The following is a 25862-nucleotide window of genomic DNA, read 5'->3' as shown; positions in this document are numbered from 1 at the left end:
ACTGGAAGAGCACACATGATAATTCTGTCATTTAACCATTTTATCATCTGCTTTTAAAAAAAGCTATCCCGTCCCTTATAGCTTCTTCTACAACTTGGGTGCAATATACTCCCATGAGTACTCCTTCTTTGGAAATCACTCAACAGTGACAAAGTTCCTGGGCATGCATATCTCTGAAGATCTGTCCTGGACCCAGCACATTGATACAATCATAAAGATCAACTAGCAATGCATCTGCTTCTTTAGAAGACTGAGGAGATTCAGTATGTCAACGAAAGCTCTCTTGAACTTCTACAGGTGTACAGTAGAGAGCCTATTGGTTGCATCGTGGTCCTGATTTGGCACCGCGAACACCCAGGAATGAGATTACAATAATTGGTGGACAGTGCCCAGTCCATCACGAGTACTGACATCCGCACCATCGAAGTGATCTGCAGGAGGTGCTGCCTCAAAGAGACGACCAGTATCAATGAGGACCCACACCACCTTGGCCACACTCTGGTTTCACTCCTGCCATTGGGAACAAGTGCCTAAAAACTGTAATGTTCAGGTTCAGGAACAGCTTCTTTCCAACAACTATCAGGCTTTTGAACAGTACAAACCCTAACTACGAACTACAAACTGTCTTGGTTGCATTAGGGACTTTGGGCTTTTCAGCACTTTTTAAATGTATTGAACATTTTTTTTGTTTATTGGGTTATCTATTGAGTACTGTGTTTATATACCTGTTGTGATGCTGCAAGTAAGAATATCATTGTTCCATTTCAATATATAAGGCAATTAAAGAAAATTGACTCTTCTCTTGACTGACTCTTGACTCGGTTTCATTCTGACCTCATTGTTGACTCTATCCACACTTCACGCTGCTTGGCAAGACCACCAGTATAATCAAGGATGAGTCGCACTCCGATCACTCCCTCTTCTCCCCTCTTCCACCAGGCAAGAAGTACAGAAGTGTGAAAATGCAGATGATAGATTCAGGAACAGTTTCTTCCCATCTTTTGCTTTCGGAGGTCAAATATAACGAGAAATACATAGTATTGTACACAGTAAGGGAAATACCCTAAATGGCATTGAGATACGGAGGGATCTTGGGTTCAAGCCTTTAGCTCCCCAAAAGTGGCAACACATAGATAGTAGAGAAGGCATATTGTATGCTTGCCATCATCAGTTGGGGAATTGAGTACAAGAGTCAGGAAGTCATGTTGCAGCTTTATAGACCACTTTGGAATATTGTATGCAATTCTGGTTGCCCCAATACAGGAAGATTGTGGATGTTTTGAAGAAGGTGCAGAAGAGATTTACCAAAATGCTGCCCAGATTATAAAAGGTTTTAGCTATGAAGATTATATGGCCAAACGTGAATCAGGCAATTGAGCCTTCTTTTCACCAACTAGAGAGCAGTCCTGACCTACCATCGATCTCATTGGAGACCCTTGGACTATCTTTAATTGGATTTTATTGGACTTTATCTTGCACTAAACATTATTCCATTTATCCTCTATTTGTGCACTGTGGACAGCTTGATTGTAATCATGTATAGTCTTTTTACTGACTTTTTTCACTACCCCAGTACACATGACAAAATAAACTAAACTAAACATCTGTGACAAATCCACAAAACTAATGTTGGAAGCACAAGCTCTTCCACAAATGGGATAAAAAGGTGTCGCTGTGGCAGGTGGGTGAGTAGCTTGAGATGGTAAACTCATCTGTCGCTCACATGGGGCCTCTGTGCTCCTGACACATGGATTCCACATTCTCTATTGCTTCTCTACTTCGAGCAGTCGTGTGCCAGGGATTCCCAAGGATTTGTTTTGACCGGAATACCAAAGCATTTCTTCAAGACAGTGTGAATAATACTGGCAGACCACTTGTGGATTCCAACTAAATAGGTTAAGAGTAAGGCAGAGTTCAAGAATGGCCATGTTGGAACTGTCCAGAAGAGACTGAATCAGAACTACTCTCACTGCCCTTTTTAAGAAAAATAAACTTCTCCACTAAGCTTACTTTTCCATAAATCATCGGTCCAAACTTTAACTATATTTTTAGTCCTGGCAAAAGGTGCGATGGAGTAATTCTATTTGCTTCTAATCTTAATTTGCACGACACCAAAATTGGTTGAGTTGCAGCCAGTGAAGAATTGCTGCCAAGAGTATACAGTGGGATTTGGATCAGTTACAGATGCGTGCAGAGAAACGGCAGATGGCATTTAAACCGAGGAAGTGTGAGGTCTTTTGCTTTGGGAGGTCAAATGTAACGGGAAATATACAGTATTGTACACAGTAAGGGAAAGACCCTAAATGGCATTGAGATACTGAGGGATCTTGGGTTCAAGCCTTTAGCTCCCCAAAAGTGACAACACATAGATAGTAGAGAAGGCATATTGTATGCTTGCCATCATCAGTTGGGGAATTGAGTACAAGAGTCAGGAAGTCATGTTGCAGCTTTATAGACCACTTTGGAATATTGTATGCAATTCTGGTTGCCCCAATACAGGAAGATTGTGGATGTTTTGAAGAGGGTGCTGAAGAGATTTACCAGAATGGTGCCCAGATTATAAAAGGTATTAGCTATGAAGACTATATGGCCAAACGTAAATTGTTTTCTCTGTCAAAGATTGCGTAAGACCTCATAGAAGTTTATAAAATTGAGACTTGTTCATAGTTAGACAGTTAGAACCACTTTCCCAGGCTGAAAAGACCAGAGGGTATAGTTTTATGGTCAGAGGGGGAAAGTTCTTTTTACACAGTGATTGGAGCCTGGAATGAGCTGCTGGAAGAGGTGGTGGAAGCAGAAATGACAGTAGCATTTAAGAGGTTTTTAAATAGGCTCATGGATATGCAGGGAATTGATCAAGTACAGGCAGAGGTAGATTAACTTGGCAATACGTTTGGCACAGACACTGGGCTGAAGGGCATGTTTCTGTACTGTTGTATGAATGTCTTGTTTCTACACACGTCATATTCCTCAAATATTTGCAGTTTATCGTGATTAATAATATAATTTAGAAGAATGGCAACTAGACCGTATAATGGCCTTGTTATTTTTAAAGGATACATTCCAAAGATATTTGGTGATTTCCTGTTGGCTGAGCTTTTGAATAAAATGAAGAATGCAGATCCTGACATTCAAAGTTTTCTGCCATCTCAGCTACCAAAAACCTGTACATAATTTGAACATATTGTGTAATCCAATCATTTGAGCCATAATGAGATTTACTAGAATATTGCCTGGGTTTCAGCAACTAAGTTACAGAGAAAGGTTGAACAAGTTAGGTCTATATTCTTTGGAGCGCAGAAGGTTAAGGGGGGACTTGATAGAGGTCTTTAAAATGATGAGAGGGATAGACAGAGTTGACATGGATAAGCTTTTCCCATTGAGAGTAGGGAAGATTCAAACAAGAGTACATGACAAGAATTAAGGGTCAGAAGTTTAGGGGTAACATGAGGGGGAACTTCTTTACTCAGTGAGTGGTAGCTGTGTGGAATGAGCTTCCAGTGGAAGTGGTGGACGCAGGTTCGATTTTATCATTTAAAAATAAATTGGATAGGTATATGGAAGGGAAAGGAATGGAGGGTTATGGTCTGAGTGCAGATAGATAAGACTAGGGGAAAATAAGTGTTCGGCACGGACTTGAAGGGCTGAGGGCCTGTTTTCCGTGCTGTAATTGTTATAGGGTTAATGCTTTAGCACAGAAACTGCTCTCCTCAAAGTCCTCAACGACCTCCTCACCTCTGCTGACACTGGTTCCCTCAACATCCTCATCCTCCTCGACCTGAGCGCAGCCTTCGATACAGTGAACCATAACATCTTGCTCATCAGACTCAAAGACCTCGGCATTGAAGGCTCTGCACTCAACTGGCTCCGTTCCTACCTTTCCAACTGCTCCCACTTCTCTCATAACCACACCTCTGCTACAGCCACAGTCATTCAAGGCGTCCCCCAAGGCTCCGTACTCGGCCCCCTCCTCTTCATCATCTACATCCTCCCCCTTGGTCAGATACTCCGCCACTTCAACCTGGACTTCCACTGTTACGCCGATGAAACCCAGATCTACCTCGGCACCAAATCCTCCCACAACCCCCCCCCTCTCCCATATCAACACCTGTCTTTCAGCTATAAAAACCTGGATGCAACATAACTTCCTCAAACTCAACAGTGATAAAACAGAATTCTTCCTCATAGGCTCCAAATCCACACTCAGCAAAATCAATAACCCCACTCTCACCATCGACGTCACCACTGTCTCCCCATCTCCCCAGGCCCGCAACCTTGGCGTGATATTTGATTCCACCCTCTCCCTTGAGCCTCACATCCGCCATGTCATTAAAACCTCCTTCTGGAGGGGGGTTCTCCTTAAAAAAAAAAGCCTGTAATGCAAAGCCAAGTCATTGCACAGAGAAACGTGAGTGGAAAAGAATAGACACAGAATGCTGGAGTAACTCAGCAAGACAGGCAGCATGTCTGGGGAGAAGGAATGGAATTTAATTTATTTACATATGCTTTTCACACAATATCATGCCATAACTCGTGCTTGGGGAATACAGTAAAGGCGAATGTCTGTAACTGAGGTGGCCATACCTTCGGGTGGCCTGTCTTTGTCCCCATCACTGTCAAACATGGAATCTGAGTGAAGTGCTGATGGCGAGGTGCGCTTTTGAAGCAGAAAAATGAACTGTGTTTGAGAAGACAACTTTGTCATCAACGATGCGGCTTCATGTGAGGAGTTCACTGGATTTGTGTAAAATTCAGTTTGTGGATTTGAGTTGTGACTCTATTGTTTGACTCCCTCTTGTGGTTCGATGATGACACAAAATGGAGAAAGAACAGGGTGCAATACTGCTTAACTAAGTTTGGCTTGGCCGGAGTTTATATATGTTGATGCCATTGTGATAGATTTGGGTCGAGAAGCAAAAGGCTTGTCGTGGATTGGAGAGAGAAATGGGGAAATATGAAGGAATAAAATAGAGAGGAAGACCCTTCGCAACCCGAAATGTCGTCTACCCATTCTTACCCCAGATGCTGCCTACCTGGGGAATTCCTTCAGCAGTGGCGCAGCAGTAGAGTTGCTGCCTCACAGCGCCAGAGACCTGGGTTCGATCCTGACTACAGGTGTTGTCTCTGTGACCCAAGTGGATATTATCTGGCTGCTCAAGTTTCCTTCCATGCTCAAGAGACATGTTGGTTTGCAGGTTAGTGGCTTCTGTAAATTGTCCCTAGTGTGCAGGATAGAAATGTTCGGGGATTTCTGGTTGGTGTAGACCCAGTGGGCTGTAGGGCCTGTTTCCACGCTGTATCTCTGGAGGTGGTGACCCATCATGGGCGGCGTTGTTCAGTCTCATTTATTTTGGGATCGAGTGTGGTTCACGAGTCCTATGCACGAGCCACACATACGGGGGGGGGGGGGGGGGGGGGGGTGGGGGGGGGGGGGAGGGGGGCTCATGAAGGCCGCTATGGGGGGGGGGTATAGGGCTGCAACCTTCCTCGTGTTTCTCCCACTAACGAGTCAGCTTTGGCGATTGTCTTCGAAACTGCTGCCCGCCTTCCTAGTGGGGTTGTACGCCAGCCAATCTTGTCACTGGCATGGGTTTCCAGTTCTATTGGGGCTAGGCCTGCTTGCTGGAAGTGGTCCTTGATACAGTCTTGCAACAATTAATTTGGGCGCCTGGGTTCCATTGATACTGTGACAGAACTGCGTAGAGGAGTTCACGAGGCATGTGGGATTGCTGTATCTCTAAACTAAATTTAACTATGTGTGTTTTTCTCAAGTTTCCATCATCTCTCCACTCATGTCCTGATATTTGTGGATATAGCGCCACTTATATTGTTCTGTTTGCTTTACAACAAATGAATTGTAGCTGCTGTTGGAATGAAAGTAAAGTGGCAGTAAATTTATGTGCCATTTATTTATAAATGTATTAATTTGAGTAACTCAGCATGTCATGCGCCCTGACCTGCGAAGTTACTCCAGTACCTTGTGTATTTTTTCATAACCAGGCATCTGCAGTTCCCTGTCTCCATGCCCAACTAATTATTCTCTCAGTCGTGCAGAGTGAGGGATGAGTTATAATCAGTACACTTACAGACGCACAATGTCGGCAAGATACAACAGCATTAGTGGTATTTGAAGTGATTGAATGGCTGAAGGTGTTGTGTACACAGCTCCACTAAACATTGTGTAGGAAGGAACTGTCGATGCTGGTTTATATCGAAGATAGACACAAAATGCTGGAGTAACTCAGCATTCAACTGGCGAAGGCAGCTCGTATCTTTTGTCAACGTGGTAAAGAAAAGCTTGTAAAATACTAGTAAGCATTTTGTCCATTTACGGTTCCCTTTGTAAATTGGATTTCATTTGAAAATTGCAATGGTACATGTATCGCTTTGTTTATATAATCGCAAAGATGCTTTAAATTATTCCTTTGAATATGGTTACATTAAACATTCCGGTCATTGGTCCTGTCTAAGAAAGCATTACATATGGAGGTATGTTCACTTTGGACACTAAATAGTACTTGATCTAGGGTGGATATAAGGCAATTAGATGGAAAGTCTCAAATCACCTTGAAAGTATGAAGGTTTCAAGCCATCTGTTGCTTAATTCACTGAGTTTCTGTGGAAGATGTAGCTTTCCTGATGAGACTATCTGGAGGAAAAGTATTCGCTGGTAAAATCGAAATATCAAGAAATGTTAAAGTACAGTGTTTTGTCCTTAAGGGCCAGTCACACTTTCACGACCTCTGCCGAGTTTGCCCTTGACTCACACTCGCAGCATGGTCGTCACGAGGTTGTAGGAGGTCGTGATGCTAGTCGTAGGTGCTTGTGGCATCAAATAGGTCGGGGCGTTTTTCTAGCCTGATGAAAAATGTCCACGAGTAAAAAAGGTCGTGAATTAGGTCGAGAAAGTGGGACAGGCCCTTTAAGATGTGACTCAACCCAAAATGTTGCTTATTCCTTTTCTCCAGAAATGCTGCCTGACTCGATAAGTTACTCCAGCTTTTTTGTGTCTATCTGCAATGTTTCATTTTTCTGTTGTCGGTACATATAACAATTAAACACATGACTCTCACGACTCTTGTATGATCTGGCAATAATACTTCCATTTAGTATTCAAAATCAGTTTAACTGAGATATACCGTACCCTCTGCGCTGCATGTTCAAGAACACAAGGCTCTGTTGCCAAACAAATCAGGCTGAGTTTTCTGCAGAGGCCTGGACACTATGTATACAAAAAGCAAAGTCACTCCAACAGTCAGATTATCTTGTCGTTATCGTGATGGTGGAGGGAATATGCCATGGGCGGCTGCATTTTGTATGACATACAAATCATTTTGGATGCATTATATTGCAATAATAATTGCATTTCAAAGGTACTCGCCAGGCAGAGTTCTCTAACACACTGTGAGCAATTAAAGTTTGCCTGATTGGTCTGCTTCTTACGGAGAAATAAAAGGAGCTTCGGCACTGGAACAAACATGATCAGGAATCTGTATTTTCAGGCACGTGTGTGGGGTAGCAATACATGCTGTCACTAACCACCAACATATGGTTAAAGCACAGTTCACTGTGGGACGTTGTCATTGTGTGAAGGTAACCTGAGAACTGTGTGCAGTGGGTTGGATTCTTGTTACTTAAAGAAGTCAAACGTGACCTGCTGTGCTGCACTGATTCAGGAAATTGGATATTTGGCCACGCTTACCTGACAATAGCATCTGTCGTCTGGGCTGCAGGGGAAGGTATGAATGGCTGGATGATTTCACCATGGCTTTTTGTTGAGTCTTAAACTAAATCACTTTAATGCTGCAGGTACCGTGACAAAGATAGGCATTCCTTACCAGATTATTCTGGCCTCGGGCAGTTTCTAGAGAAATGTGGCAGATATGAGGATGATTTATCTCAAAATATGTTCTCCTCGTACATCAGGAATCCTCTCCGGCTATGTTAAATCTACTCTTAATCCAAACTGCTGAAATAAAATAACCCTGCATCGTGCTCTCTCCACATTCACTCTCAAATCACAGAAAATCAATCATCGGCAATTAATACATTTTTTTAAAAGTCTTATTTATTTTTGTATTTTTTATTAGTCAAAAACTTGATCTTCTGTGCTATCCACACTATACATTGAGTACAATTAAGATATACATTAGTACAATCGATAGGCCAGGACAAAAGTAACCAGATAGCAGATGGAGTGTGTAGGAAGGAATTGCAGATGCTGGTTTATACTGAAGATAGACACAAAAAAATGGAGTAACTCAGCGGGACAGGCAGCATCTCTGGAGAGAAAGAATGGGTGACGTTTCGGATCGAGACCCTTCCTCAGACTGATTAGGGAAACGAGAGATATAGACGGCGATGTGGAGATTAAGATAGATCACTGCAGCATTATAGGTTACAGCTCCAGAGAAAGCACAAATTTTTAAAAAAGTACAAGGGCTGCAATGAGGTCGGCTGGGACTTCGGAGTCTGAGTTACCCCAGCATTTTGTGTCTATTTTCAGTATAAACCTGCATCGGCAATTCCATCCTAGACCCTCAGTTTATGAGAATACCATTGAGTAGTCTGATAAGAGCAGAGACAAAGCTGTTTCTGAATCTGGGGGTACATGCTCTCAACCAAACAGAACCATGGGCAGCTGAGTGAATCACAGTGGGATGCATTGGTGGGCTGTAGATGGCATTTGCTTCATCACACAAGCAAGAGTAGAATGTTTCACAATCAGATTAAGTGCTTTGATTAGTGGACCACTTCAGCTGCTGAACATTGATGGCTATGTAATCAACTAATTCCATCCTACATATTTGTCAGGTAGGGCTACTGCAGAGCACAGGACTATTGGTAGTTACTCAATGATCACAGAAAGGATCAAAGGGCAGACCAGCAGTTTGAGACATTCCTTTACAATGAATCACACCACAAGTCATTGGATGTAAGGTAATGATTAGAATTGGATCTAATGTGGTTTGCAATCTGAGGTTGAATGAGCATGATATAAATAATATGCATTTCTTAAAACTTGGAAACACCCGTGATATTGGACAGTTAATCAAATAGTGGGCATGATATCTTGAGTGTACAAAGATGTCCTCTTTAGAAATTACAATAACAGCGCTGAAATAGAAGTGGCCACCTGTAAAGTCCTGTTTGCTAGAGGCTCCATCTTTCCTTTATTGGCCTGTCCCACTTACACAACTTTCTCGGCAACTGCCGGCACCCGTCATAGATCATTACAGGTTGCCGCAAATTTTCAACATGTTGAAAATCCAGCGGCGACCAGAACAAGGTACTGGGCAACTACTCACGACCAAACAGGCTTCACCCTGCGACATGTCGCCTGTATGGTCGTGAGTCGTCTCCTCAGTCGCCCAAAGAGTCGTAGCGTCTTTCTGGTCGCCGCTGAATTTTCAACATGTTGAAAATTTTCGCCGACCTGCAACGTCCTATGATGGGTGCCGGCAGTCGCTGAAAAAGTCGTGTAAGTGGGACAGGCCTATTTGAATGTACACCACTCAAGGACAATGGGATCAGATGGTCAAAAAAAAAAATTGCAAGTAAATGTTATTTATCCATGATAGTTCCAATGTCGAATCCCAGCTGCACACTGCACAAGAGGTTGTGAAATGGTGAGGATTTTTTTTCTCTGTAATAATAAGGTATCTGAGGAGCACAACAGCAAAAGTGCCTGGTCTATCAATGGACATAGATAGATATAACGTGGATACTGGAGACACAGAAAACTGCAGGTTGGAATCTTGAGCCATATACAGTGCTGGAGGAACTCAGTGTGTCAGGCAGCATCTGCAGAGGAAATGAACAGACAATGCTCCAGCATTTTGTGTCTTCTGTCACTCTTTAGTTGATCCAATGAGGTCTGACACAGTTTAAAAAATCCACCACCTAGGTCCATTCTAAAATGCAATGCAATCTGTGCCAATGCAATCGTAATTATGTCAGCAAATAAAACATTTTTTAATCGTGTTGATCCACATCCCCCCCACGTAAATGCTCAACATGCATATTTATCACCCTCTCCAGAGTATTCTTTTTTTTAACATTATAGTTTATGATTAAACCATAACAGACACAAATGTGCAGGGGGTGTGTGCATAACAGTTCACAATCTTTGTAAATATGAATTAATAACTTCCATTTAAAAGATGCTAAAGACTGAAGGGACTACAAAGCAGTTATTACTAAACTGTCGGGGGAAGAAGCATTCAGCTTTACAGAACCCATCAGTTCCATCATGATTTGGATTCCCATTGAGCTGTTGATTAACCCTAACAATTCCTGCATACTCATCAGTATCTCTTACTAATCATATATTAGCTTATGTCACCATCACAATTAAACTGCAGGATAGAGATACGCCCTTTGAGTAAGAACCCTTTGGTCATGGTGTGTATTTATGAAGTTCTGTTCCAGTGAATAATAACTTCCTCCAGCTCAACATTCCTCTCCATGGGATCACTGATAGAGAATTAACCACTTCCATGCCATAGCAGGTCTGTGTTCAGTGCCAATTTATACAGGAAATACATGTAGCAGCAGGCAGAGCTGGAGGATATTGACAACATCGCCAGGCCAGGCTGACCTCTGCAACATTGACCCAGTGCCACCACAAGGACAACTGGCCTTTAAAGCGAGGATAAGATACTATATTTTTAGGAACATTGAAATCTGAAGGTAACAAGATAAAGCCTAAGTCTGAAGAAGGTTATCGACCTAAAGTGACATCTATTCCTTTTTTCCAGAGATGCTGAGTTTCTCCAGCATTTTGTGTTCATCTTTAAGATAAAGTCAGGAATGTAGCAAATATTTGTGTATTTCCTTAGTGTAATCTACAGTTCTTACTATACAATTGTTGCACTCTTGCACTACCTATAATGGATATCATATAGAATATGATTTTATTGAATTGTAACCAAAATAAAGAATTTTGCTGTATCCTGGTACATGTGACCATAAAATATCGCGGAGCCATGGATGACTTTGGTGCCTTCCCACACAATGGGGAACTTTGATTCTGCTGTGTGGGGATGTTTTATGTTAAATTCTATAGTGTGTTGTGTCCTTTATTTTTATTTTTATTGTATGGCTGTATGGGAATTTCATTTCACTGTGCCATCTGGCACATGTGACAATTAAATCTATCTTGAATCTTGAATCTTGAATATCTACAGTTTATCTCCAATATGCACAAGGCTGACGAGCCTGTTTCCACACTCTATCACTCTAAGCGCAGTTTTGACCAAAATCTAATAGGTGCAGGCACAATTTTCAGTCTTTCATTTAGAATTGTGTTAGTTGATAGAAGTCTCATTCCATACAATGCCATTAGTGTTCTATTGAACGTTAGAATGTAAAGAGGGAGTGGGGATAGGTACGTGTGAAGCAATTTATTAAAACTGTTCCAGTATTCTAAGCACAACAGCAGGAGTGCTCAAGTTAATGAAATGGGATTTCAGGAGTATGATTTATATGGTTCCACGTAATTGCCAAGATGATTGTACGTTTCAAGTGACATGGTCTAGGGATTTGTAAAGTGGTTCGAAATGGGCAAAAGAGCAATAATTATGGAGAAAACTTCTACAAGTTGTTAAATGTCCCCAGATGTATAATGAAATGCTGTAGATCCTCAAGTGGCATTTTTTGGTGCCTAATAAAATAAAAATATTCTTCTAAATGCGTGGTGGTGAAGGATGCTGTGTTGGCCATAATTAAGAGCAAGTTCTATCAGATAACACATTAATACGTGGATAGTGTTACAGTGAGGGAGCTGTTGAACTAAATTGTATTTAGTGCTCAATTCACAGGGAGCACTTTTTTATTTCAACTGGTGTAATATATTGAATTTGGGGGAGAAAAATACACACAGTACTAGAGTAACAGCAGGTTAGGCAGCATCTCTGGAGAACATGGATAGATGATGTTTCTTCAGACTGATTATAATGGGGAAGGGACAAAGCCTGGTAGCTGTTAGATGGAAGGTACACAGAAAATGCTGGAGAAACTTAGCGGGTGCAGCAGCATCTATGGAGCGAAGGAAATAGGTAACGTTTCGGGCCGAAACCCTTCTTCAGTCTGATTTCCTTCGTTCTATAGATGCTGCTGCACCCGCTGAGTTTCTCCAGCATTTTAGTGTACCTTTGATTTTCCAGCATCTGCAGTTCCTTCTTGAACACAGCTGTTAGATGGATACAGGTGAAGGGGGGGGGGGGGGGGGGGGGGGGGGGGGGTTAATAGGTATACGATTGGAGACAATGACCCGAGGTGAAAAGATGAAAATTGAAGAGTTGCAGATTGTTAAGCAGCTGAAGGAATGGGAGAGGAAGGTGGGGGAGGGGAGAATATGTACAAGTCTGGGGGGTAGGGGGGTTTGTTTAGTTAGTTACCTGAAATTAAATAATTCATTGTTCATACCATGGGGTTGCAATCTACCCAAGAATAAATAGAGTTGCAGTTCCTCCAGTTTGCATGTGCCCCCACTCTGACAATGGAAGAGGCTCATATCAGTATGGGAATTCAAAGGGGAGTTAAATTGGTTAGCATCCGGAAGATCCATTAGGCCTTGGTGGACTGAGTACGTGTTTTCCCGGTTGATAATAATTTTAACTCCCCATTCCCATACTGTCTTGAGCATCCTCCAATGCAGAGCGAGGCCATGCGCAAACTGGTGGAACACCACCTCAAATGACGCTTGGGTAGCTTACAACTCAATGGTATTAACATTGAATCTACAATTTAAGGAAACTAACCAAACCCCAGCCATACACCCCCCCCCCCCCCTTTTTGTTCTTGCAAAACAAAGAATTTCACTGTGACATGTCACATGTGAATTTTTAATTAATTAATTAATTAATTAATTAATTACTTCAAGCCATCACAAATACAACAGGTAGTGCAAGTGAAAAATGTCAGAACATCGAATATACTGTAGTGTTACAGTGGTACAGGGACAGAGAAATGTTCAATGTAAATTTAGAGGAAGGGTGATTTGAGTATGGAAGTTGGGAGGTCATGTTGCATGTGTATGAGAAGTTGGTGAGGCCGCATTTAGAATATTGTGTTCAGTTCTGGGCACCATGTTATAGGAAAGATAGTGTCAAGCTTGAAAGGGTTTAGAAAAGATTTACGAGGATGTTGCCAAGACTAGAGGGTGTGAGCTATCGGGAGAGGTTGAGTAGGCTGGGTCTCTATTCCACGGAGCGCAGTAGGATGAGGGGGGGATCCTATAGTGTACATAATCATGAGAGGAATAGATTGGGTAAACGCATAGTCTCATGCCCATAGGCAAATCGAGGACCAGAGGACATGGGTTCAAGGTGAAGGGGAAAAGATTTAATAGGAGTCCGAGGGGTAACCTTTTCACACAAATGGTGGTGGGTGTATGGAACAAGCTGCCAGATGAGGTAATTGAGGCTGGGACTATCCCATTGTTTATTAGACAGTTAGACAGGTACATGAAAAGGACAGGTTTGGAGGGACATGGACCTAGCGCAGGCAAGTGGGACTAGTGTAGCTGGGACATTGTTGGCCGGTGTGGGCAAGTTGGGTGGAAGGGCCTGTTTCCACACTGTATCACTCTATGACTATGAAACATCTTTTGAATTGGCACATTTCAATTTATTAGCTCAATGATGGATTGAACAATTTCATTGGAGATTCGGTGTTCTCATTTACACCACCCCTGGAATTTCTTTTGGTGTTTGTTTACTTGTCTCCGTAGCACTCTCTTTGTCTTGTACCACCATCACTTTCTCGTTCATTCTCCATTGCACAAGTGAGGAACATTAATAGGAAACATAGAAAATAAGTGCAGGAGTAGGCCATTCGGCCCTTCGAGCCTGCACCGCCATTCAATATGATCATGGCTGATCATCCAACTCAGTATCCTGTACCAGCCTTCTCTCAATACCCCCTGATCCCTTTAGCCACAAGGGCCACATCTAACTCCCTCTTAAATATAGCCAATGAACTGGCCTCAACTACCTTCCGTGGCAGAGAATTCCACAGATTCTCCACTCTCTGTGTAAAGCGCCAGTATTTATTGCAACTCTTCATTGTTATCATGTGACTGTAAAGGCACGCAGCAGAGAACAACGTGTGTAAAAAGGATCTGCAGATGCTGGATTACACCGATGACAGACACAACATGCTGGAGTAACTCAGCGGGTCAGGCAGCATCGCTGGAGAAAATGAATAGATGACTTTTTGTGTTGAGACACAAAGGGACAAGCTGAGTTACTCCACTATTTTGTGTCTATTTTCAGGGAAACAGGGCCAGTGCTGACCATCAAGTGCCCGTTAATACTTCCATGCTAAATCTGTTTTACTCTCCCCACATTCCCTTCAACTCCTGTCACTTTCTGCCGCCAACCCACACACGGGGGGTAATTTACAGCGGCTGGCGAACCTCTCCAACTGCATGTCTCTGGGATGTGGGAGGAAACCCACATGGTCACAGGGAGGGTGTGCATCAGAAGTCAGGACTGAACCCAAGTCCACTAGCTGTACCAGCTATGCTACTGTGAACTGCTTGAATGTATCGATTGTTTCTGCAGGAATTGACAAGAAGCATGAATATCCATCGATAGCCATGTATCCTTCTCTTATTTCCTGGTCAGCATATTCGGAGCCAGTCTTCTCTCCCGGTCAGAGTTTTTGATCAGAGATGAGAATGGCTTTATCAATGCAGGCAATGATGCCTGGTTGGGAGGCAGTGGGCAAAGCTGTAAAAGCCAGTAGGGCAGATCTTCTGTTCTGGAATGCTTACATCGGACTACACTTTGTTCTGAAGTGGCTCATTGGAAGATGGGGCCTCTCTGCAGTCTTGGAGTGACAGACAGATGGTGGGGCCCTGCCTTCAGGCTGTCGGGCTGTTAAAGCTGCCTCTATCATCAAATGCCTTTGACATTCACAGACAATCAAAATCACCCAACAACGGCTTAAAAATAATTATTCTTGAAAGAGAAGAAAAACTAATGGTACAAAGGGCTCCCACAACAACACGCTCACTTAAAGATACATCAAACATTTAAAACAGCTTAAATAAATTATAATAAAACTCTGCTCACACTTATAGCAGTACTTGTTCCCATTCATTTGCATTAAGTTGTTGACCGACTCTTGGCCTGGAAGGTCAGAACCGGTGCAAAGTCTGCAGATGCTGGAAGTCTGAAACAATTCTGAGTGCACTCAGCAGGGCAGATCAGACTTCATAACTAAAGCTGCCTTTCTTCATGTCAGTAACTGAAGACCCCTTGTCCAAAATGTATGTCCAAACACACATGTAACACCTTGCTCTAATGTTAACTGATTCTGCTCTTGGCTGGAATTAGCTAATGTGAAACAACTTGCTACTTTAGACACAGTTCAGGATATGTGTGTGTAATGCCAGTGGGGGAGGAAGGGTGAAGAAACAAGAATGGGGCAGCATAGTGGTGCAGTAGTACAGCTGCAGCTTCACGTCGTCAGAGACACGGGTTCGATCCTGACTACGGCTGCTGTCTGTGCGGTGTTTGTACGTTCTCCCTGTGATCGCTTGAGTTTTCTCTGGGTTCTCCAGTTTCCTCTTACATTCCAAAAACGCACAGGGCACAGCTTTGTAGGTTGATTGGCTTCCTGAAACTGCCCTTGGTATTGTTTCCACGCTGCTAAGCTAGTGAATGAAAGAACTGACATAAAAATCACACCTTTTCCATAATTGAGATGTTATAAAGCATTTTTACAGCTCATGTTGTCTCTTAGGTGTGTGCATATTTGCCCTTTGGGAACAAGCCCTTTGGCACTCCCACTCGTCACTGCGCAGTAAGCTCACGCTCACAATTAAGATGACAGTAATTCCATTTCATTCTCCCCAGGTCCCCATTTATTTCCTACCCCCACAGAAGGGGACAATTTGAGCATCCAATTTGAGGCATTAAGAGCAAGGAAGACTTGTAGCTTCATAAAACGTTTGATTAGGTCACATTTGGAAAATTGTGTGCAGGTGGGGTTGCCAGATTACAGGAAGGATGTGGAGGCTTTGGAGAGGGTGCATTGGAGGTTTACCCGAACTGGAGTATCGGAGGTCGAGGGAAGACCTAGATTAGAATCAGAATCTTTCTCCGCAGGGGAGAAATGTCAAAGATTAGAGGGCAAATCTGCATGTCTTTGCAATCATAGGAAACCCACAAGATCACATGTGCGAACTCCACAGAGACGACACTGAAGTTCAGATTTGAACCCAGGTTACCGGCAGTGACTCTATTAACTGTGGCACCCTGCCACCCTGTCTTGGAAGTAGTATAAGGAAAGAGAACCTGGTGAGCTCCCACAAACCTTTCACCAAAATTGTTCCAATTGCATCTCACCAAAACTGGTGGAACTGTGCTTACTGTGGATGCAAAGTGCCAAACTTCTCAAAATGTCTTCAGAATATTAATGAGAAAGCAATTTGTTTGCTTGCAAACAACTCAAACAAAAGCAATTCATTCTGGAGGCAAGAGGCAAGCATGTTTTCTTGTCATATGCCCCAGATAGAACAATGAAATTATTACTTGAAGTCATACAACGGAATATGTAAACATAGTACATTGTAAACAATATAATAAACAAGAAAAAATGTTGAGTGTGCAATACAGCTTAGAATCATACAGCATGGAAACAGGCCCTTTGGCTCAAATTTCCCATTGCTACCAAAATGCCGCATCTACACTCATCCCACCTGCCAGTGTTTGGCCCATATCCCTCTAAACCTTTCCTATCCATGTACCTGTCCAATTTTTCTGGGATCTGGGGGGGAGCTAGTGATTTTATTACACATCCTTGAGCTACATTGGTGAGCCACGACAGTCTTTCTCGTGCAGGCTGCGGGTACTGGGGAAGATGTTTCTGGATTTAGATCCAGTGACAGTCAAGGAGCGAGAACATATTTTGAAATGCAATATTTAAGTATTTATTTGTTCCTGCTTAATGTATTAGTCATTCAGGTCTTGAACATTTCATTGGACGGCTGGAAAGTCAGTTAGCGAAACCTGTTGGATCCATCAAAAGAAATTTAGAAAATCTGCTGTATGGTTGATATGTCTCTGTAGAATGCCTGAAACGTGAGTTGGACACATCTGATGGAACAGTTTAGGACCAATTTACTGAACCTTTCCTGATTCACTAATCACGGTCGGTTAGGTAATTGCTAAGTAAATAGCATTAACCTGTCAAAATTTGATTGAAGAAATGGGTTAATTTATTTAATTTCTTGCAGAAAATATCCAGACATCATCCACTAATTTAAAAAAAAGAAATCTCATACGCTAAGAAAAATTGAGGGGAAAATTATCTGTAATACTACTGCGAAGAAAGATATATTTAAACTGTTTCAAAAAACACAATGAGAAGACTGTAATATAACCTCAGGCTGATTTTCCAGTGGGGCCTTTATTTATTGCTGATGCATCACTGGACGTAGATGGCCCGTTTTCAAATGCAAGCTGCTGGAACAACGAGCTGGCCAGTGCCAGATGTGGATGCATAGTATGGTAAGTAGATAGTTCAAGCCTGCACAAAGAATATGTGAAAGTAGCCTGAGATGACTCACCTGGGAGGTTCTGAACAAGACAGGTCCAAACATTCAAAGCCATATAGTTTTGCAGTGACATAGCTAGAGATGGCCCAACCCATTTTCAAGGATGTGTCCTCATTCTCAGCCAAACTGACGAGCTGTTATGTTGTTAAACACCCTTGTGTTGGTGTGAATAATTCCATTAAGCTATTTTGAAAAGAGGAGAGTCCTCCTTGCTGAGTTATGGGTTTGCCCATTCTGTGGGTCAGTATGTTCATGACTTTTGCAGCCAGTTCTTACACAGTAATGCCCCTGTCCCACTTAGGAAACCTGAACGGAAACCTCTGGCGACTTTGTGCCCCACCCAAGGTTTCCTTGCGGTTGCCGGAGGTTCCTGGAGGTTTTTGTCAGTCTCCCTACCTGCTTTCACTACCTGCAACCTCCGGCAACCACCTCCAACCTCCGGGGGAAACGGGTGGGGCGCAAAGTCTCCAGAAGTTTCCGTTCAGGTTTCCTAAGTGGGACAGGGGCATTAGATTCCATAAAATGACTCCTGTGGGAATATATTTTTGACTGTAAAGTACTTTGCACTTGGTGAGGTTATCACAGTTGTGGTTCCAAAGGCTAGTGACTCGCATCAACCTCGATTTGATCACGGCCAACCCGAGTGGGCCAAACACTGGTCCAAAAGTTGTACCACTCCCAGTTTATAGCAGTTGCCAACATCCTTCACTGACTTAACTCAAGTACTTGCCATCAAAATACCCTTGTGACCTTCAAGCAGTTTGACTTGCCAAAGGCCTCCTTAACTGTTGTGTTTGAGTTCAGTTTATTCACAAGGTACCAAGGTACAGTGAAAAGCTTTTGTTGCCTGTCTCCAAATATCTCTGATGACCAAAGACCTTAGACATTGTTGAACCTTGTTAATCAATTAATTTAAAAAAATTCAAAAGATAATTTTAAAATTAATTCATTAATTAACACGTTACAGTGCTGACAAAAAAAAAAGAAAAACCTTGACGTTTATATACCTGTTTCATGGGGATTGAAGATGAATTGAATGAGTTGACATGAATTTGACCACATTAGGTATGCTCTGCACGGTTGGTGAGGACTGGCCAAATTGCTGGGAGGTAGCTATTAAGCAAATCCAGAATCAGTAGTGAGTCCAGTTGCAGAGTCAGAGGTTATCAATGTGGTAATTATGATGGCTAGGGTCGAATGAACTGCTGTAAAAGGTTAATACAATCCAGCCAAGCATCAGTGCGAATGTGTATCAACCAGGAGGAGGTAACATGAATATACAAAAGGGTGAAGAATTTTTCAAATATTCAAACACTTGTAATTTATTTTTATACTGTACTAGTATTGGGCATTTCTTCATGCCTGCAGCCTCACTCATATTAATACACGCTGAATAATCCTAAAATATCACATCTGGTCGGAAACACTCCTCGGCCCATAATGTTTGTTCTCATAATTGGATCGTAAATCCTCTTGCCTTGCTATTTCTGTTGCTATCTGTTTCCAGACATGAAATAAGTCATCCTTCATGTAGGCTATTAGATGAATGTTTACTCCACTGGGATCTCCCACATGGCTTCTGGGGAGCAACGCATGAAGCAAGAGATCTCACATCCCATTTCTCAAGGCCTGGGCAAGGGATCACTTCCACGGGCTTTGTACATTCCCGAGCGGTGAACAGTGCCCTTGCATCAATTGGGAAGTGCTGTGTTCTGAGTGAACAGTGAATGCTTTATATTGCTTAAAGAGTGGCCACCAGTTGGCTAGCTCCCAAAATTGTAAGGAGATAAAAAGTATGAAGAGAAATAAATTGACTCTACAGGGGAGATGGCTGAGAAACAGGATCACAAACAGTTCAGTTTACCATGACTAACACTGGAATGACTAAATCTGGATCGTAACCCCCAACTGTCTTAAGGAAGTGTAAAGAATGGATGATTAACAAATTATGCAAAGTTGCCCAGCCCTCTGCTCACTTTGCAATAATCCCGGAGTTATTATCAAACCCGCTCATAATGACTAGAGGGCCGTGGTAGCCTTGTGGACTGACCTTTATCGGGCTGAGGCCAGGCAGCAGCTCTCTGGCACCTCCTCCTACTTACCTCTGGACCATGATACCACAGATGAGCACCAGGTCATTATCTCCCAGACCATTACTTCCGGCTGTCTGCCTTCCACAGCCTCCAACCATATCGTTCCCCAGCCTGGCGTGGCCCAGTTTTATCTTCTCCCAAAAATAAAATAGTCTGAAGAAGTGTCCCGACCCGAAATGTCACATCCTTTTTCTCCAGAGATGCTGCCTGACTCACTGAGTTACTCCAGCACTTTGTGCCTGTCTTCATGCAATTTGTGACATAATTTGCAATTAGAGTCCAGCGCAATTGACTTGCCTGGTTGACTCTTGCCAACGTACACTTCATACCGTGTAAGATGAGGAGCCCTGGGTGATCTTTCGTACATCAGTATCCAGTTTTTGTGCAGCAAATAATCAGTATGATACGGTACGGTACGATGAGAGCTTCGTTTATCACAGGAGGGACATTGGTCTGCCAACAGTCATGACCAAAAATACATGAAATAATGAAATTAAAGTGATGAGTGGAAATGATTGGGGATGTGCAAAGATTGGGGAGGAGGGGAGGGGACTCAGTCTACCCCACAACAAAAGGGGGAGGAGTTGTACAGTCAGGTAGCCACAGGGAAAAAGGATCTTCTCTGGTGTTCTGTAGTACTGCACCTTGGTGGAACTAATCTGTTCCTGAAGTACTCCTCAAGTAATTCCCGATGGCTGATCGGGCTTTGGTTGTTGCTGCCCCTGGAATTTCCTGTCCTGAATGCCGAAGAACTTTCAAAGCCAGGATTGGACTCATAAGCCATCTGAGAGTCCATAAAAACAACGGAACATAGACCATCATCCTCGACCTCGAGGGATAGTCATGATGACGACTCCTCAGGTTGACCAGTGTGTCAACTCCTGGCTTTGAAAGTTCTTGTCCGGAAATATTACAATCTGGTTTGGGAATTGCTCCGCCCAGGACAAGAAGGCCCTGCAGAGAGTAGTGCGTTCGGCCGAACGCACTATGGGAACTACACTCGTCCCCCTGCAGGAACTATACATCAGGAGGTGCAACTCCAGTGCCAATAAGATCATGGGAGACCCCTTCCACCCCGGCAATGGACTGTTCCAGCTGCTACGGTCAGGCAAACGCCTCCGTTGCCATGTTGTGAGAACGGAGAGGTTGAGAAGGAGTTTCTTCCCAGAGGCCATTAGGACTGTGGTCCTATCTCACCAGGGACTAACTTTTACTGGACCACTCTACTGCTTTTATTTAAATTGCTGTTTTTTTCCCTTTTTCCTTCCACCCACAATATTTAATATGTAAAAGAATATGTGATTCTGTTCTATTCTGTTTGTAGTTTGTCTGGTTGTTTGTTTGTTTTTTTGCACAAAGTCCGCGAGTATTGCCACTTTTAATTTCACTGCACATCACGTATGTGTATGTGACGAATAAACTTGACTTGACTTGTCATGGAGGGGGTGAGCTGTATTGTCTAAGATGCTCTGCAGTTTGAGGAGCATCCTCCCCTCCAAGACCACCTCCCATGAATCCAACTCCGTCCCCGGGGTGGAGCCATCCTTGCTGATGAGTTTGTTAATTATTTTGGCGCCTGTGGCCTTCACCCTGCTACCCCAGCACACAACAGCGTAGAAGATGGCACTGGCCACCACCGATTGATAGAACATCTGCAGCATCTTACTGCAGACATTGAAAGAGCTGAGCCTTCTCAGAAAGTACAGCCTTAGGCATACACTGGGAGACTTTTCTTAATTCAGAACATTGTTTCGTTGAAGCAGCTGCCCCACAGCCGTGCCTGTCTCCCACAAGCACATTTTCCAACGGAAAGTATCAATCCTGAGAAAGAAAAAAGCATCAAGACGTCGGGAAACTTTTATGGTAACCCAAACTCCACGGCACCTTAATTGGTACATGTGACAATAAACTGACCTTGAAACCTTGAATCACCATAAAGCAAGTCAAACTGCTGAACTGCAGAAAATTTCAAAGTTGTTTTGAATACAAAGGACTAACTGAATTTGCTAAAGATTCAGGAGAGTGGTTCAATGGTATTTTTATTGTCACATGTGCAAAGCGCTAACACTCGGTGAGATTATTTGCTTACTTACAGTCCAGTAGATGATTGCCGTACATAAGCTCATCAACGAATAGCAAGTGTACAGAAATAGTCCGCTGAGCCCGAATGCAAGAGGCATCATGTTTTGGTCCCATTTTCAAAGCCCAGTCCATGCTCTAATTCTTATAAGCGGGAGCCATTGCAGGCAAGCTCCAGGCTGTTGCGGGCCTCCAGCCATTGCCTTCCTTGGAGGCTATGATCCCTCTCCCTGCCCTATGCTGTTGCATCTCGGGGACACCTCCCACAGCCGACCTTGATGACATTGTAGGCTGGATCCCGATTCCCTCTCCTCTCCTACCGGCTTCATGGAGCTTTGCACAACGGCGTTGTGTTACACAGGGAACAAAAGACTAAATTTGAACAATACATTCAGGTATGACAGTGGCTGCTCCAAATTCCCATCCTTGCCCACTCAGATAGGGTTATCAACTGTCCGTATTAGGCGGGACATCCCGTATTTTGGGCTACATTGGTTTGACCTGTACGGGGCCCCCCTTGTCCCATATTTGACTGCTACTACTATGGTCAAGGGGACTGTCGGGTCGGAGCGCCGCATCAGACCCCGCCTCACCCGTCCCAAGGTGGTGCAGCCCATGGAGTGCAGCAGTGCCTCGCCCATTGCACTGTCGGTCGGCGGCCTGGCCAGCTGTCCGACCTTTGGACCTTCGCTTACCGCTGATCATAGGTTCATGAGTTGGATGTGGTGCCGGTCTTTGCGCGTGACGTCGCCCGGGCCAAAACTCCTTAGCCAGCCCGCCGGCTGGGCTTTGTGTGCAGTCCAGCACTCGGACCAACTCATCATTCACCCAGCCATGGCCGAGTTGGTCAACGAATTGCTGTTGGGAATTTATCCCGTATTTTGACCTTTTGTCCCTAATTTGGGAGTGAGAAAGTTGGCAACCTTACATCCCAGGTCCAGGAATCACAGGATCTTCACTTTGGACATGGTTACTGTACAAAAAACCTCCCCCATGTGAAATAGGTATACTAGTTCAACCACTGACGGTATCAAGCTGACCATGGCTGCTCTGGCATGGCAGAGTACATGCCTCTTTGTGGATGATGTGAGGCATGTGTCAGGCATGTGAAGTTGAACAGAAGAAGCAAGGCCTTGGGTGGCTTCCCTCTGTACATCCAAGGCAACTGTCACCTCAGCTGCAAGGTGTCCGATGGGACTGCAGATGCTGGAATCCAGAGCACCACCTAAAGTACTGGAGGAACTCAGTTGGTCAGGCAGCATCTGGAGAGGGAACTGTCAGATGAAGGGTCCTGACCCAAAACATCGTTTGACCATTCCTTTCCCAGGTTTCCGATGGGACTTTTGCCAAACCCTCTCTAAGATGTGCACTTCACCAGAGCAAGGGTGATGATCTTCTGGTTCTAAGCAACATTTGTGAGAGGCAGGCAATAATTCTGTGCAGCTTAAGGAAACATAGAAACATAGAAACATAGAAATTAGGTGCAGGAGTAGGCCATTCGGCCCTTCGAGCCTGCACCGCCATTCAATATGATCATGGCTGATCATCCAACTCGGTATCCCGCACCTGCCTTCTCTCCATACCCTCTGATCCCCTTAGCCACAAGGGCCACATCTAACTCCCTCTTAAATATAGCTGTTCATCTGTGTATGAACAGTTAAGAATCAAAGGGGTTTAATTGTCACATGCCCTGGGACCAGAGCGATGAAATACTTATTTGTTGTCAGTTTTATGGGCACGCTAATGCACCAATAGAACAAATATACGAAAAACAGATGAGATTAACTGGACTTGATTACGTGGCTCGGTGGTTGAATTGCTGCCTTACAGCGCCAGAGACCTGGGTTTGATCCTGACTATAGGTGCTGTCTGTACAGAGTTTGTTCGTTCTCCTTGTGACCACGTGAGTTTTCTCCAGGTGCTCTGGTTTCCTCTGACACTCCAAAGATGCACAGATTTGTCGGTTAATTGGCTTTGGTAATAAAACTATGTAAAAAAAATAGTCTGTTGGATACTGTTAGTGTACAACGATTTCTGGTCTGGTCTAAACTAGACTAAGTTAAACTAAATTAATTGGACAACTCATATCCCACAGTCTGCACCTTGAAATTCCAATGTCAAGGGCTAAGAGGACAAGCTGGAACCTAGTTATCGCAAGGATTTCATCTTCATTTTCTCTGACTTTAAATTCTGTCGGAAGGGTGTCATTCGATGTGGTTTTGTTGCGGTGGCGGGAGGAGGGGAAATCTAAGTTCTCCGGATCACCCCGAGGGAATTCTGCTCAATCCATCTTTAAAAGGCTCGAGGGAGACTCATGGCAGCTGAGAGTTTGTATCCAAAATCACAAACACGAATAAAACAAATACGTATATTAGGAATAAGAAAAGGACGCCAAATAAAATGTTGAAAGAGGACAATACGTTTCCACATTGATGTTTTCCACATTCCCTGCAAAACAAGTTGCAGACTTGGCCAGGCTTTTTGCAGGAAGAGAAAACCGGAAGGGAAGAACAAACCATGGCATTTCAATGCTCTTTCCAGTGTCTGGTTACAGAGTAACGTTGGCGTCACAACCAACCATTTCCCAACCTCAGCAATGCAAGATTTTGTTCCATTCCAATTGGGAAAATAAAACAAATAACTAAACAAGTTGTTCTTCAGTACAACTTTGGGGTTCATGTTGTCGACCTTCTTGTGGTGAGCCCTGTCAAATGACCTCAGTCAGACGAATGACTACAAACAGAGACAGCAGCAGCGCCACAGCTTGGTGCCAACCCGAAGCATACGCCATTTTTTAGGGCGGGCGCCTACGGATGTCAAACCGGATGGCATCACCCTGCTGCGGACTTCTGCTGCCTCAAACGCAAGAAGAAGTAGAAGAAGTACAGGTGCACAACCTTTTATCCGAAGATCCAAATAACGAAAACCTCCGAATAGCGGACATTTTTTTCGGTCCTTGAAGACAGGTCCTTGAAAACGTTCACCGAGGGCGACCCTCAGAGGTGACAGCGGAACCTCTGGTCGGTCCACGAAGAAAGGGGAACTAAATCCCCATTCATAAAAGAGAAGGTGAGGGTATATTGCGCGGGAGGGTTAATAATTGACAATATGCTGCTACCTGCCCGCTGAGTTAAAAAGTTCCCACGGTAGACTCACGATACACAGTGTATCGTGAGTCTTGCGTGGGAACTTTTTAACAGCGTGCAGGCAGCAGCAGATTGTCGCTCCCTTCAGTTTCACCCCACCTACACCCCTCTGCTTCCCGACCATGTGTGTGACCCCTTCCCTCCCCTCTCCAGGTCCCCGCTCATTGCACCGGCGCGGGGGCTTTGCACTGTCTTCACGTCGGCGATGCTAGCAGCACAGTGCAGTCACCGGAGACGTCAGGACCAACGGGACACCGACCCCCAGGCCCACTGCAAGCACGGAGATCCCAGAGACCCACAGCCAGCAGCAGCCCAGCCCCCTTCCAACTCCAGAGGAAAACTGCAATCTGGCCGGAGACGTCAGGACCACCAGAAGCCGCTCCCCGAGCTGCGCCCCCTCATCGGGACACCGACCCCCAAGCCCACTGCAAGCACGGAGATCCCAGATCAGCAACTCCAGCTCAGCCCCGTTCCAACTCCAGAAGAACACGCTCCCCATATGGGCAGAAGCTGATGGTGTGCAAGGGTTGTCTTGTTCTTTGGGTGGCGCAGCTCGGGCTGTGGGCGAACTGCCACTTGTCGCCGTAGCGGCCCATCGGGGAGCGGATTCCTCTGGAGTTGGAGGGGGAGGGGGGTATTGTGCTGTTTGATCGCCCCCTACTATCCCAGGGACAGGGAGACAGGACGTTCACCGAGGGCGGCCCGCAGAGGTGACACCGGAACCTCCGGTCGGTCCTCGAAGAAAGGGGAACTAAATCCCCTTCATAAAAGAGAAGGTGAGGGTATATTGCGCGGGAGGGTTAATAATTGACAATATGCTGCTACCTGCCAGCTGTGTTAAAAAGTTCCCACGGTAGACACGATATACACAGTGTAGGCAGCAGCAGATTGTCGCTCCCTTCAGTTTCACCCCACCTACACCCCTCTGCTTCCCGGCCATGTGTGTGACCCCTTCCCTCCCCTCTCCAGCAC

This window comes from Leucoraja erinacea, chromosome 5 (genome assembly GCF_028641065.1).
Source record: "Leucoraja erinacea ecotype New England chromosome 5, Leri_hhj_1, whole genome shotgun sequence".
In the NCBI taxonomy this organism is placed as follows: Eukaryota; Metazoa; Chordata; class Chondrichthyes; order Rajiformes; family Rajidae; genus Leucoraja; species Leucoraja erinaceus.
This window is presented reverse-complemented; position numbering follows the sequence as displayed.